General features: G+C 42.1%; 1 protein-coding gene across 4 annotated transcripts in view; it reads left to right on the top strand.

The window, feature by feature from the left end:
• Positions 1 to 15,696, top strand: part of LOC138267774 (cocaine esterase-like) — a 403,040-nt gene that overhangs the window by 80,858 nt on the left and 306,486 nt on the right. The window lies entirely within an intron of this gene.

Below are 15,696 nucleotides of genomic sequence, written 5' to 3'. Positions count from 1 at the left end.
CTACCATTTCTTGACATTTATATGGTAGTCTACAAATAGGCAAGACGCGCGATTCGTTTTATGGTGTTTAAAAATTGTTGTCCATTGCGCGCTACTATTTCTTGACATTTAAGTGATGTTTTTCCGAATTGGCAAGACGCACAACTCAATTCATGACCATTTAACTTTGTTGTTCATTGAGCGCTACCATTTCTTGACATTTTACATGGTGGCTAAAGAATCGGCAAAAGAAGCGTGATTTGTTTCATTGTACTTTGATCTTGTTATTTATTGTGAGCTGGTATTCCTTGACATTTACATCGTGTTTTACGAATCGGCAAGACGCTCGATTTGATTAATGATGATTTGACTTTGATATTCATTGCGTGCTATCATTTCTTGGTATTTTACATGGTAGCACTCGAATTGTCAAGACGCACGATTCTCTCCTTGAGTTTAATTCATGTTGTTTATTGTATGCTACTATTCTAAGATATTTATTATGTAATATTCGAGTTGACAAGTTATGTGATTTGTTTCCTGAATCCATATTGTGTTATTCATGGTGCACAATCCTTTTATGGTGTTTACTATGTATATATATATGTATATATATATACATCTCTGCAATATGCACAATTTGGGTTGAAACATTTTAAGAGTACACAGAAGGCCAGAGTTTCTAGATGCAATATTGTATGGTCCTAGTATACATTCTCAAAACAGGAGTTATATGAGTGGTTTACAATTTAGTCAGAATGTTTTTTCTGATTCTCATGTAAAGGAAAGTACTTGAATAAGAAAGTTTTCATTTAATTCATCTTGATTCCCCTACAGGTATCCGGCCATCGTGAAACTTAGTCATTTTAATCTTAACTCTTAGATTGTTCATGTTTTCAGAGTGACTAGGCTTAGAATCATAATTTAGTATTGATTTCAGGAGATATAATTTTCATGTTGTGTGTTCTAACCTTTTTCTTACTACAGGTCTCCTTCCCAGCTGTTCCCTTCCTAATCCCCTCTTCCCCGTTTGACCTCTCGCAGTCTCTGTGATTTATCTATCAGAGTCTTGGAGCTGTTCAGTGGTGGACGTGTTGGGAATGTGCACAGACCCCGAGGATCTGGTGACTCTGACAAACTGACAGGAACATTCCATTAGAACGGGAGGGGGAGGGGGAAAGGAAAATGGATGAGGGAAAGTAGTAAGATAATATACACAATGGTTCGACCCATAGGTCAAGTAATTACAACACACAATATTTACTCTAAGGGCAACAGAGAAAGCAATTCTAGCACAAAAATCAGGAAGGCACCAGGTTTAGATGGAATTCCTTGTGATGTGTTTAAATCTGACCCCAAAATTTTGTGTCCCTACATCAATAGCATTTCTAATACTATTTTGGAGGGGTCCCAAATTCCCTGAACATGGAGAGGTGCGATAATAGTCCCAATCCACAAGAAGGGGGACAGGTCAATTCCAGGTAATTATAGACCAGTAAGCCTCCTAGACAATTTACAAAATATTTTTTCCTATCAGGTTTTGGGTAGGCTTAGGAATTGGATAAAGGACAATGACGCCCTAAGCCATCTGCAGCCAGGATTTAGACAGAAAACAAGCACAATAAATCAGATTTTCATTTTTTAACAATAAAATGGAAAAATGTTGATTTAGAGGCAGAGAGACTTTTTGTCTCTTTTGTTGACCTTAAATCTGCTTTTGACCTGGTCCCCCGAGATGAACTATGGTAAATTATGGGCAAGATCAGAGTCCCAGGACTCCGGCTAAAATTGTTTCAAGAATTATCTACTGGAAGATATGCCAGAATAAGATGGAGAACAGATGGTGAACTCACAGAGGAATTCCCCCTACAGAAAGGCGTGAGACAGGGCTGTGTATTAGCCCCCACGTTGTTTTTACTTTTTATAAATGCACGCATACCCTACTTGCTTGATTGTGAAAACGAAACCCCAAAATTGGATGGAGTTAAGACACCATGCCTCCTATTGGCAGACAACAGCTTACTTCTTTCACAAATCTCTACAGGTTTAACCAGGCTTCTTGAGACTTTTTGGGGGTTCTGTAGGGATCACGGGCTCTAAATCAATGCATCCAAGACCAAATACATGGTGTTTGAGGACTTAAATTGTAGGATGAGGAAAACAATAATGCTTTTTGGGAACATTTTAGAAAGAGTAACGGATTTTGATTACTTAGGAATTAGGATGGAGGATTCACACAAATGGCCAGCCCATCTGCTAAAGTGTATTGTGTCACTGAAACAAAAAGCAGGTGGTATACTTAGATTTGTTGCTATATCACCCAGACAATACGCCGTCAATGGAAATTAATAAAAGTCAGGTTAGAGGAGGAGTCAACTATGGTGCAAAGTTCTGCGGGTGTTGTAATTTGCAGGATTTGGAGAGAGCAGAGAACTTGTAATGAAAAGCTTTATTAAAAGTGCCTTCAAGCTCTCCCACTTTGCCCATACGAATGGACTTAAATTTACACTCCATAGCAAAAACAGCTGCTCTAAGGCCACTTCAATATTGGATTAGATTATGGTTTACAGATACTTCAGACCCATACAGAGTCTGGGCTAGAGCAGTGTTAGCAGCCCTCCACATAGAGAAAGCACTGTGATGTAAATATGTAAAAATACTCTTCCCTAAACTTGGTCTAGGCCTGTATTGGTCCGATCCTGTTCATCTTCCAAAGAATGCTGACCAGATCTTGGAGGATGCTTACTGGATGAGCCGACAAGCTGAAGAGATGGCATTGGTTCTATCTTCCAGTCTAACAGAGGATTTTCTATTAACTAAGTGCCACTATGGGCATTATTTAGACATAATAACCTCACCTTTAGCATGTGCACTTTATATTACACTTAGACTTGGATCATTATTCCTGCGGGGTTTCACATCAAGATGGGAACAAACAGAAACTCCAACTGATCTTTGTCCAATGGGATGTATGATCCAAGAGAGTGTTGCACATGTTTTATTTTTTTGCCAGGCATATAAAAACAGAGGGCTTGTTGGATAAGACCATTGTGTAAATCGTTGGGCTTTAGGGATTTCTACTTGGCTCTTAGAATTTGCAAAAAAAGTCCACATGTGATGGTGGTATGCGCATTGGCAAGGTTTTTAGAGGCAATTTGGTATGTCAGAGGCAAATGTCTATCTAAAAAAGCATACATTCTATTTTTCACAATGGTTGCTACTTGTGCACACTTATAGTTCTAGAGACTAAGTGAATTTATCTGCTAGATGTAGTTATTGCTACCAATAGTGAGATAACAATCCCCATTGTTTTTTCTACAAAGATCTGTAATTATAGTCATGTCGTAATATTTTTATGGTGATGTGTATTGTGTATTTTTATCATATTTTTATTGACAAATTGCTTATTTTTACAATATTTATATTGACAATTTGCTTACTTGTATCATATGGCCTTAGGGGAGCTCTGGATTTGATTTTTTGATATCATGATGGATTTGATTTTAGCGATTTTCAAGTGTTTTTATTATTTTTTTTAGAAATCTATGAATTTTGTTAGCATGCTTTTATGGTATTTTTTTGCTGAAATTGAATTGAAAATTTAATTGAGTGGTGCTTTCTAGTGGCAGGATGTGGAGACAGAGAAACATGTCTTACACACCCACCATGTTGGCCACACACCCTTTCAAGACTGTTTAGAGTAGAGTAGGGTATTATCTCTATTGGACTCCTGACTTTACTTAACTTTTCCTTTGAGGTGACTTTATGATAGTTTATCCACTTAAATTACTTCAAGTGATCTGAACTTCTTATTGACTAACACATTCATATATTGCTTTCTGATTGACACTAACTTGATTATTTTGCTTTCTGTAACATTTTACCCTTTATTAAACCTCTGTCATCCTTGTGGTGCTTAACATGTTTCACATTATTTAAATGCATTGATTTGTTGACCAGCCTCTTTTGTGAACTTCGTTTAATCAGATAGCACTTCATAAGCCCAAAATTTGCATGGAGAAAAAAGCTAACAAAAATGGTCGCAGAGGATGGTTTCCACTGAGTCTTGGAGGATTGAAAATTCACCTCTGAATTAAAAATTCTGTCCACTATGATCTGAGTTCTCAATCTTCCGCTGTCCTATTATATTATTGACGGTGATCAAGAGTTTTTAAAAGTGGTTGCAAAATCCTAGAACTGAGAGTAAAAGAATGGTTTCCTAATTTTGATTACGAGTTGTCAAGATTTGTGATGATTGTGGGTCTTGATGACTTGTCATGTTTTAAGTTGCAATGTTGATTTGCGAAAATTTGGTGGTGCACTTTCCTTTTTATCATTCGTCCTTATGGAGATAAATTTGCCTATTACTCAGAATTGAAGTTTGGTAGTTGGATTCGTCATAATCCGAGATCCTAGGAAATAGATATACAGATATATGAAGGGATATTTGACTTGTCTTTTAAGGTTGAGGTGTTGCACAGTAAGGTGCCACAGCTGTACTAATAAGCTCAAGACTGTTTTTTGAAAGAGATTTATGAAAGTTTTGTTATGAGACTGTACTAACTGAGAATCGTGTTGATTGATTGTGTTGTGCTTGCTGGATGAGAACTTACTTTATATATTTGGTAGTACCAGGAGGGTACTATATCCCTATTACCTTAGAGTGATTGTTGGTGCTATATTTCTTTAGATAAACAGTTAAAAGTTGTTTTATTTTTTATATTTTAGCTTACGAGAACCTAATCAAGCGAAATGAGAGTCACTGTGTGGTGCTCCATGCTATGTCATTAGTTGTCACACTGGGATTGGTTGTTCAGCCTGCGTACCACGCAGGGATTGATTGTTATGTCATTGGGTGCCATAGTCAGTTCAGTTGTGTTGTGCAAGGATTGGATGTTTGCATTGTTGAGTATTACATTATGATGTGTTTGGAACTGCCAATCATTTGTGGCATACTAGCCCTGTATTGTTTTGTGGGAAAAAAGATACAATTCTTGAAGATAATAAGAGCTATATTGGAAAATGATGTTAGCATACCTGACTCTGAGAATAAGGAGACTACTTCGGAGGGCACACCAACAAACAGCATGGCTATTAAGGTTGAGTTATACTCCTGTGACTGTAGTAAACAAAGGAATAAGATCAAAGTGAAAGATGGGTGTTTGCAATTCCCCGATATGGCACATTCAAAGTGAGGATAATTGATAATCTGAGGTGAGAAATATATGAGATGAATCCCTAACCAAGACCTTCACAATTTGAAGTACGGAGTGCACGAGACATGCTGCACATGAAAATGAGAATAAGAAATATAAGACCCAAATGAGTAATAAAGTCTCTAGTTGGTTGGAGGTGAGATGGAATATGAAAAGCAGGGGTGAAAAGAAAATGTGGTAGAGGTCATAGGTATGTATCCTAGGATAACAACGAAAAGAATAGGAGAGAACAAGTTGCAAGAGTGAGGTGAGGCTGACAAGAAAGAGGATAAGAGTGACAGTGAAACGGATGATGACTTCTTGGATGATTTGCTAAATTTCTGACCACCTTCATACAATGTTGTTCATCATCTTGTAGTAAAACAACAGCCCCAAGGGCGGGCCATGGAAGGAGGAACAAATGTGAGTGTAAGTGTGCCTGTTAGCCAGGGTTGCCTACTGGGAGCATTACACCTTGCCACTCCAGATCCAGCATTAAGACTCACTAACACTTATGCCCTTGGTGTGTCTGCTGTTACCACAACCCCTAGTACATCTGATACACCACTAGATTTCAGTGCACAACCCCATACAGGAGAGGCAAGAGGCACCCCACAGAAGCACTCTCATTGTTGCTTGTGTTGCAAATTCAGATTCACAATCTCAGACAGGAGAGACCCCACTTAGAAAAGGATATAGATGGGGCAAATGGGGGAGCTAGTGTAGGAGACAAAGAGATTGGGGAGTTCCCGCTAATGGAGTTGCATGGAGGTGGGTATGTTTATGTGCTCTGGATTCATGGTGATCTTTTAACATTCACAAATGAACTTTCAAAGTTGGATAGAATTTCAACTAATGGTATACTGCAGTGCTAAGCATTCTGACGATTTTGTAAGTATTTTGGGAGGACTTGAAAACTTTTATTTGACATTTTGGTCCAAAAAGAGTTGTGGGCAGATTGCAAGGTGTCTGTAGAGTGGCCAATTGCTAAAACTCAGAGAGGTGCTTTAACAAATGCACATTCCCCTACTGTTATGATAAAGTATATACAAGCAGACTGCTCCTTTAAAATAGAAGGTACCCCAAGAAGAAGTTGATTGGTTAAAAATAACGAGAAATACCCTAGAATCTATGTTTTTGATGCATGCTTATTATGAGAAGTTGATGCAGATTTTTAGATAGCACAGTGCTGTTACAAATCCTAAAAGGAAGAATCTAAGTAGTGTCTCGTCATAGTTTGTTCTTGGTTTGTGTACACAGATTAGCTCTCATATATTAAAAACGGTGATTTGTTGACAGTTGAAACCTCTGGATGAGATTCTCCATTATGCAGAATATTGCAGTGACAATTTGGAGGCAAAGCAGAAGTAGATTAAGGAGAAATCCATGTTGGCATAGACTAAATTGGTACAGAACAGATATCAGAATAATGAATATGTGGTGGATACAGGGTTCAATTTTTCACCCGGAAGTGTTGCAGGCATTCAGGAAATTGGTTTTCAAAGTGGTGGTCAGATAGCACAGACAGAGAATTTTGGTCCTCAAGGCAGAGGTCAAGGGATCATTGTTGATCAAAATGCAGGTGTGGACAGAAATATGCTAAAGTAGACTACTCTTTGTCATATTTGTAATAAGGTAAGTCACAGGAAACAAGAATGTGGATGAACCCTAATAGAATGCAAATTGTCATTCAAATGCTAAATATAAATGCATTGCCAATGCAGATGAAGAATATGCAAGTTCAAAGGTCATATTATACCTAATGTTTAAGCAAAACATGGCTAATCAAAGGTATAGTTTGAATCCAAACCCAAGCGTTCAACAGTACCCTCTCATGGGTGCTGATAATCTCCAACAGTTCCTGGTTTTTAACATGCTCATTGCATTGGACACTGATCAATCACATGAGGGTACCTACAAAGGGAGGAGGATTGTGTGCAATTCTAGAAGTAGACAAGATTGGGCCAAATGTAGGGAGACAGGTTAAAGGCTACCTGTGTCATTTTTGATTGATACTGGAACAGCCCACTCTGCTGCAAGACCAGTAGAGGCCTCAAACCTAACCCTCTTGGGAAAAAAGGTCTAATGTGTAGGTATTTCTAATCAGCAAAGTACATACTTGGTTTCAGCTATGGTACCTGTACAAATAGGGCCTATAGAAGAGGGCCATCAGTTTGTAATATGTGGCTCAAGCCCAGCCAACTGGACCATGTGGAACTTTTGATACACAATGAGAATGTAGACTTTAAATTAAAACCAAGAGAAACATCAGTTGAGTTGTTCCCAGTACTAACAAGAGAAGACTTACCTCTCGCCTTAAGATGTGCAGTAAAAGAGGAAGTCTGGAAATGTACAAGAAAGACATCAGTATGATTAAAATTTTTGAAGCAGTGAAAATCACAATGAAGCCTAATGCGGAGTATCCTGAATGCTCAGATGCAACCTCACACATGAATCAATGGTGGAACTAGGCATTTTAAAAGAAGTAAAACAGAGTCCCTGCAACTCATCTGTGATTGGTTTGCAGAAACCAAACAAGAAATGGAGGAGAGGCCAAGACCCGAGAAAGGTGAATCAAATTGTAATCCATTATTGTCTCATGGTACCAAATCCTGCAGTTATACTTTCAAAAATGCCAAGTGATGCAGAGTGGTTCTTTATTGTCAAGCATTCTTTTACATTCCCTTACATAAGGTTTGCCATTCCTTATAGCTTTCTGATTTTTAGGCAATACTCTGGCATGGTCCCGAGTTGCTCAGGGTTATACAGGGAGACCCTCGATCTTTAATCAGATGAAGAACAATATGGAGACATTCCAGGGGCCATTCAGGTAATTTCTGGTCTAATACATTGATGACCTACTGGTGATGTCATGCACACAAGAAGCTCCCACACATGGTACAATTGCAGTTCTGAATCACTTCTAAGGGAATTAACACAAGATGTCCCCTACAAAATTACAGTACTGTTGGAGAAAGGTTCTGTATCTGGGACATCACTTTGAGAAAGGTGCTACAAAAGTGTCCCAAGAACATGTCTCTACAATCCTGTGAGTGAACCCCCCTCTGGCACATAGAGAAGTCAGCTTGTTAATATGAATGGTGGATAACTGTTGTCAGTGGATTCCCAACTTTTCCCTAGTGGCTAGGCAACTACAGAGACTTACACACAATGATATGGCTGATCTGCTACCATGGGACAACAAATGTGAGAGTGCCTTCCTTGAGATCAAGGTGAAACTTTGCAGCCAACTAACACCAGGAATGCCAGATTATGAAAATAACTTTGTATTATATTGTCACGAGCATGAAGGGTGCAAGTTATCCATTTTTACACATATCCACTGGGAAAGTAAATAGCCAGTGGCTCCTTAATCACACTTATTCCAGTGGCAATGGTGCTACCTGAATGTCTTAAAACAGTAGCTGCAGTGGGTGTCAGCACCCAGCAGTGCCAGGCCATTGTTATGGGCTAATCACTTATTGTGATGGTGCAACATTAAGTTGAGATCTTGCTGACCAGCATCCAGTCACAGAACAATACAAACAGCAGACTCACCAAATAGAAACAAATTATTTTGCCAGCAGAAAATGTATCTTTGATGAGGTGCAGAATTTTGAACCCTGCTACTCTCTTGCCATTTCTAGAAAATGAATCAGATGATGATGGGTTGACCATGGCTGACCAGATGTTACTGAATTGTGCATCATGCCAAGACGTGGCATTTGAGATGTCCCCTTGGACATTTACTTTTTGTGGACTGCTCTTGTTTAACCCCTTCGCTGCCAGGCCTTTTACCCCTCCTGTGCCGAGCCTTTTTTTGGCTATTTGGGGCAGTTTGCGCTTAGGCCCCCATAACTTTTTGTCCACATAAGCTAGCCAAGCCAAATTTGAGTCCTTTTTTTCCAACATCCTAGGGATTCTAGAGGTACCCAGACTTTGTGGGTTCCCCAGAAGGAGGCCAAGAAATTAGCCAAAATACAGTGAAAATTTCATTTTTTTAAAAATAAATGGGAAAAAGGGGCTGCAGAAGAATGCTTGTGTTTTTTTCCCTGAAAAGGGCATCAACAAAGGGTTTGCGGTGCTAAAATCACCAGCTTCCCAGCTTTCAGGAACAGGCAGACTTGAATCAGAAAACCCAATTTTTCAACACAATTGTGGCATTTTACTGGGACATACCCCATTTTTACGATTTTTTGTGCTTTCAGCCTCCTTCCAGTCAGTGACAGAAATGGGCATGAAACCAACGCTGGATCCCAGAAACCGCAACATTTCTGAAAAGTAGATAAAATTCTGAATTCAGCAAAGGGTAATTTGTGTAGATCCTACAAGGGTTTCCTACAGAAAATAACAACTGAAAAAGAAAAATATTGAAATTGAGGTGAAAAAAACATCATTTTTTCTCTACGTTTTACTCTGTAACTTTTTCCTGCAATGTCAGATTTTCAAAAGCAATATACCGTTACGTCTGCTGGACTCTTTTGGTTGCGGGGATATATAGGGCTTGTAGGTTCATCAAGAACCCTAGGTATCCAGAGCCAATAAATGACCTGCACCCTGCAGTGGGTTTTCATTCTATACCGGGTATACAGCAATTAATTTGCTGAAATATAAAGAGCAAAAAATAGCTATCAAGAAAAACTTTGTATTTCCAAAATGGGAACAAGATAAGGTGTTGAGAAGCAGTGGTTATTTGCACATCTCTGAATTCTGGGGTGCCTATACTAGCATGTGAATTACAGGGCATTTCTCAAATAGACGTCTTTTTTACACACTGTCTTACATTTGGAAGGGAAAAATGTAGAGAAAGACAAGGGGCAATAACACTTGTTTTGCTATTCTCTGTTCCCCCAAGTCTCCCGATAGAAATGATACCTCACTTGTGTGGGTAGACCTAGCGCCCGCGACAGGATATGCACCAAAACACAACGTGGACACATCACAGAAAACAGAGCTGTTTTTTGCAAAGTGCCTACCTGTAGATTTTGGCCTCTAGCTCAGCCGGCACCTAGGGAAACCTACCAAACCTGTGTATTTTTTAAAACTAGAGACCTAGGGGAATCCAATATGGGGTGACTTGTGGGTCTCTGACCAGGTTCTGTTACCCAGAATCCTTTGCAAACCTCAAAATTTGGCTAAAAAAACAAATTTTCCTCACATTTCGGTGACAGAAAGTTCTGGAATCTGAGAGGAGCCACAAATTTCCTTCCACCCAGCGTTCCCCAAAGTCTACCGATAAAAATTATACCTCACTTGTGTGGGTAGTCCTAGCGCCCGCGACAGGAAATGTCCCAAAACACAAAGTGGGCACATCCCATTTTTTGACAGAAAACAGAGCTGTTTTTTGCAAAGTGCCTACCTGTAGATTTTGGCCTCTAGCTCAGCCGGCACCGAGGGAAACCTACCATACCTGTGCATTTTTGAAAACTAGAGACCTAGGGGAATCCAAGATGGGGTGACTTGTGGGGTTCTGACCAGGTTCTGTTACCCAGAATCCTTTGCAAACCTTAAAATTTGGCTAAAAAACAATATTTTCCTCACATTTCGGTGACAGAAAGTTCTGGAATCTAAGAGGAGCCACAAATTTCCTTCCACCCAGCGTTCCCCCAAGTCTCCCGATAAAAATGGTACCTCACTTGTGTGGGTAGGCCTAGCGCCCGCGACAGGAAACACCCCAGAACACAACGTGGACACATCCCATTTTTTTTAAAGAAAACAGAGCTGTTTTTTGCAAAGTGCCTACCTGTAGATTTTGGCCTCTAGCTCAGCCAGCACCTAGGGAAACCTACCAAACCTGTGCATTTTTTAAAACTAGAGACCTAGGGGAATCCAAGATGGTGTGACTTGTGGGGCTCTGACCAGGTTCTGTTACCCAGAATCCTTTGCAAACCTCAATATTTGGCTAAAAAAACTAATTTTCCTCATATTTCGGTGACAGAAAGTTCTGGAAACTGAGAGGAGCCACAAATTTCCTTCCACCCAGCGTTCCCCCAAGTCTCCCGATAAAAATGATACCTCACTTGTATGGGTAGGCCTAGCGCCCGCGACAGGAAACACCCCACAACGCAACGTGGACACATCCCATTTTTTTAAAGAAAACAGAGCTGTTTTTTGCAAAGTGCCTACCTGTAGATTTTGGCCTCTAGCTCAGCCGGCACCTAGGGAAACCTACCAAACCTGTGCATTTTTGAAAACTAGAGACCTAGCGGAATCCAAGATAAGGTGACTTGTGGGGCTCTGACCAGGTTCTGTTACCCAGAATCCTTTGCAAACCTCAAAATTTGGCTGAAGAAACACGTTTTCCTCACATTTCGGTGATAGAAAGTTCTGGAATCTGAGAGGATTGACACATTTCCTTCCACCCAGCGTTCCCCCAAGTCTCCCGGTAAAAATGATACCTCACTTTGTGGGTGGGCCAGGTGCCTGCAACAGAATAAGGCCCAAAACTTGTAGAGATAGAGGGGATAGCACAGCGAGTTTATAAGGACATTTTCTTTTATACATCTTTAGACTGACTCTGCTTTGGGGACCCACATAAGTGAGGTGTCATTTTACTTGAGAGACTAAGGGGAACACTGGGGAGTAGGAATGTTGTGCTGGACCGGTGATCCTACGAAGAAAAGTCAGGAAAATATGCTTTTTTAAGCAAATGTTGAGGTTTACAGAGGAGTATGGGTAAGAAAATGTTGGGGGATCCATGCAAGCCACACCTCCCTGAACTCCTTGGGGTGTCTAGTTTTAAAAAATGTCTGGGTTTGGTAGGTTTCCCTAGATGAAGGTCGCACCCAGGACCAAAAACATAGGTGCCCCCTCCCCCCAAACACAGGTAATTTTGTAATATATCGTTTTGATGTGTCCACATACGTCCGTGATGTGCCAAACACAAAAATTGTGAAAAGAAACGCACTTAGGATATGTGAAAAAGACCCCTCACCCACCAACCAAGTTGGTGGCATGCTTCATCATCGGGGTCCCACCTGAGGCACCTAGCGTGTCACAGGTGTGCTGCGACGCCTGATTACAGTGGAGCAGGTGTTGACATTTTTACCACACATACTGGTTGGATTTGGCACGAGGGTGAGTGATGGTTCAGTGGATCAAATTTTATTAACAAGAGCTTTCACAAAAATGAAATGTACTGTTAATAACTGAAAGGCAAAAAACTGAACCAATGACTCACAGGTCGTGAGCTGCAAAGCCGCGACAAGGCACCAACCGCTTTACAGTCCATTCACACAACTTTCATACATGACACACACAAGACCATTCACACCGCCAGCCACGGGCCCAGCACATTACAATACTCACATCGACAGACAGCGCCACTCAAGGGCCCATCACTTACATACGCCCACATGCCTGATACAATAATCACACCAGCTGATGGGAGTTAGTGGACTGGTGTTTGGCTGGCAGTGTGTTGCAGTAGCCAACAGCAAGTCAATATGTACACTCTCAGCCAAGCCCCACTTCACACACAATGGTATAATGTTTTTTTAAACAGAGGAACCCCTAACTAAGTAGAAAGAATTACAAAACTACAAACACAAAAGCTCTAAGTACATGACAGAAATGCTAACCATGAAACTGAACACATGAAAATACAAAACAGACATGAGTTTACACTCATGGTTGTTCCCAGAAATTCTTCTGGGTGTGGTAATTCTTAAAACAACCACCCACACACAGCCCAGGCTTTGAAGGACAATCTGGGCGGTACATTCGAGTCTCCCTCCGGATACCTCTTCGAAAACACACTCTACATTTCTTAGCTGGAAAGTCTTTTTTGGGTGTGGGAGGAATGTGCTCAGCAAAGTGGTGATCTTTCAATCTAGCCACATCCTCCACCACTGCTTCTCTAGGAAATCTGGCCTGTTCCACCACAATAAGGCTCCCTATTACTGACTCCTGAAATTTCACAAATGTCATCTTTGACTCTGGAGACCTATCCCTAAACACAATAAAAGCATTGAAGGTTGCTAAGTGGAAGAGATGAATTGCTAACTTCTTATACCAAACGTAAGGCTTACGAATAGCAGTATAAGGTTCCAACCTCTGATCAACTCTATCTACACCTCCCATGTGCTTATTATAATCTAAAATGCACACAGGTTTGTGCACTTCAGCAACCTGGCCCCAAACAGTCACGGGGGAAGTACTCTCATCATGGATGGTACTTAGCATGTAGACATCCCTCTTGTCTCAAAATTTCAAAGCTAGCAGCTCATCATTCTGCAAGGCACAGCACTGTCCCCTCTCAAGTTTTTTACAGACAAGCTTCCTTGGATAGCCTTTCCGGTTAGAACGGATTGTGCCACAAGCAACAGTGTCCACTCTAAACAATTCATTGAACAACTGCACTCCAGTGTAGAAGTTATCTACGTACAAATGGTGACCTTTGTTGAACAGTCGTCTACCAAGATCCCAGACAATTTTCTCAGTAACTCCAAAAGTGGGAGGACAACCAGGGGGGTCAATATTGGAATCCCTACCAGTGTAGACACGGAAACTAACACACACACACACACACACACACACACACACACACACACACACACACACACACACACTATCCCTGATGTCTAAGTGGCTTCTGCCCCCCTTGGGGGCAGGTGGGCCTACAAAAATAGGCCCATCCTGGGGCAGAAATGGCCAACAGGTCAATGCCCCCCTTGGGGGGGCACCCCGTGCCCAAGGGGACGCCCCCCCACAAAAATAAACAAATTTTAAAACATCCCTGGCGTTCTAGTGGTTTCTGCCCCCCTTGGGGCAGATCAGCCTAAAAATAATAGGCTGATCTGCCCCCAAGGGGGGCAGAAATGGCCCTAAAAGACATGCCCCCCAAAGGGGAGCGACCCTTGCCCAAGGGGCCGCCCCCCCATCCACTACACACACAATCCCTGGTGCCTAAGTGGCTTCTGCCCCCCTTGGGGGCAGATGGACCTAAACAAAATAGGCCGATCAGCCCCCAAGGTGGGCAGAAAAGGCCATCAGTTCTATGCCCCCTTAGGGGGGCGCCCCTTGCCCAAGGGGGCACCCCCCCACATAAATACACTAATAAAACAACTTCCCTGGTGATCCAGTGGTTTCTGCCCCCTTGGGGGCAGATCCGCCTAAAATAGTAGGCCAATCTGCCCCCAAGGGGGCCAGAAATGGCCGTAAGTAGTTGCCCCCAAAAGGGGCACAACGCTTGCCCAAGGGGCCGCTCCCCGACACTGAAAACACATTCAAATAAAAAATAAAAAAAAACCTGGTGTCTAGTGGGCATTCCTGCTGCCCGATCACAATGCGATCGGGCAGCAGGAATGCTCAAGGAGACACCGGGAAAAGGAAAACCCTTTCCTTTTCCCCGGTGCCTCTTTCTGCAAAACCCCCCACCCACCGGGAAGAGAAACTCACCTCTTCCTTTCTTGCCGCACAGGAAACAAATGGCTTCCTGTGCGGCGAGAACCCCATAATGAAGTCAGCACGCGATCGCGCGCTGACGTCATTATGGGGGGTTGGGGGGGTCGGGGGTGGAAGGGGAAGGGCTTCCCCTTCCAACCCTGACTTTGGGGGGGTGGGGGGAAGCACACAGAGGGAGCGAGAGCACTCCCTCTGGGCTGTGTGCCGAGGACGTAGTGGTTACGTCCTCGGCACAGCAGCACTGTGCCGAAGGACGTAACCACTACGTCCTCGGCACAGAAGGGGTTAAGAGATGGAAGAGGAGTTCTGAGACTGTTTATGCTGTATGCACCTTAGAAGGTGTCATGGAAGCCTCCTATTTATGCAGTGTAACTTCCACAGAGGTGTCTGAATTGATTGCGTTACTAGAGCATGTTGCGTTTCCAGCAGCCCAAGTGCCACCACTTATACTAGCACTCAATATGGTTTGGCATGATTTATGATTTCAGACAGCTGTGGTCACAAGACACGCTTCAGGCAGCTGGGCAGTGCTCTTGGTGCAGCAGGGCAGTCCTCTGAAGTACACAGCAGGCCATAGAAAGCAGGGCAATCCTCTAAGAGTCCTTCCCCAGGTCCAGAGGTGAACTGAAAAGTGTCAGAGGGTCCTAGGTTGATATCTGTTGCCAGCTTTGAAGTGGAAAAAACATCTGGAGTTTCCCCCACAGAAGTGTCTGGAATTTGCTACCTTCTGTCCTTGTCACAGGAAGTCTTGGGGAACAAAAGGAGGGTGAAGTTTGTTGTGTGTGTGCTGAGGCAGTGTGTTTTAAATGCAAGGGACTGTGCACAGTTCCACTTCCCCCCCCATCCAGCTAGGAGGGCCTATCCTGCCAAAACCCAGTCCCTCTATTGTGTGGCTGTCACGGGGCAATACAGAAATGCAAATTGCCAATAGCACCTAGTCGGTGACCCAGGAAACAGGGTGCAGGCAGCAAAATGTTAGGACAAGAAAAATACCAACTTTCTAAAAGGTGCATTTTCAGAATTGTGACTTAAATTCCAGCTTTACCTTTAGGGAGGATTTTAGTCTACAAATTTGACATTTCTACCTGTCCTGAAACAAATATTATCCCTTATTAAT

The sequence above is a fragment of the Pleurodeles waltl genome, chromosome 12, assembly GCF_031143425.1.
Source record: "Pleurodeles waltl isolate 20211129_DDA chromosome 12, aPleWal1.hap1.20221129, whole genome shotgun sequence".
Classification (NCBI taxonomy): domain Eukaryota; kingdom Metazoa; phylum Chordata; class Amphibia; order Caudata; family Salamandridae; genus Pleurodeles; species Pleurodeles waltl.
The sequence above is the reverse complement of the archived record's forward strand: the minus strand, read 5'-3'. Positions and strand labels throughout refer to the sequence as shown.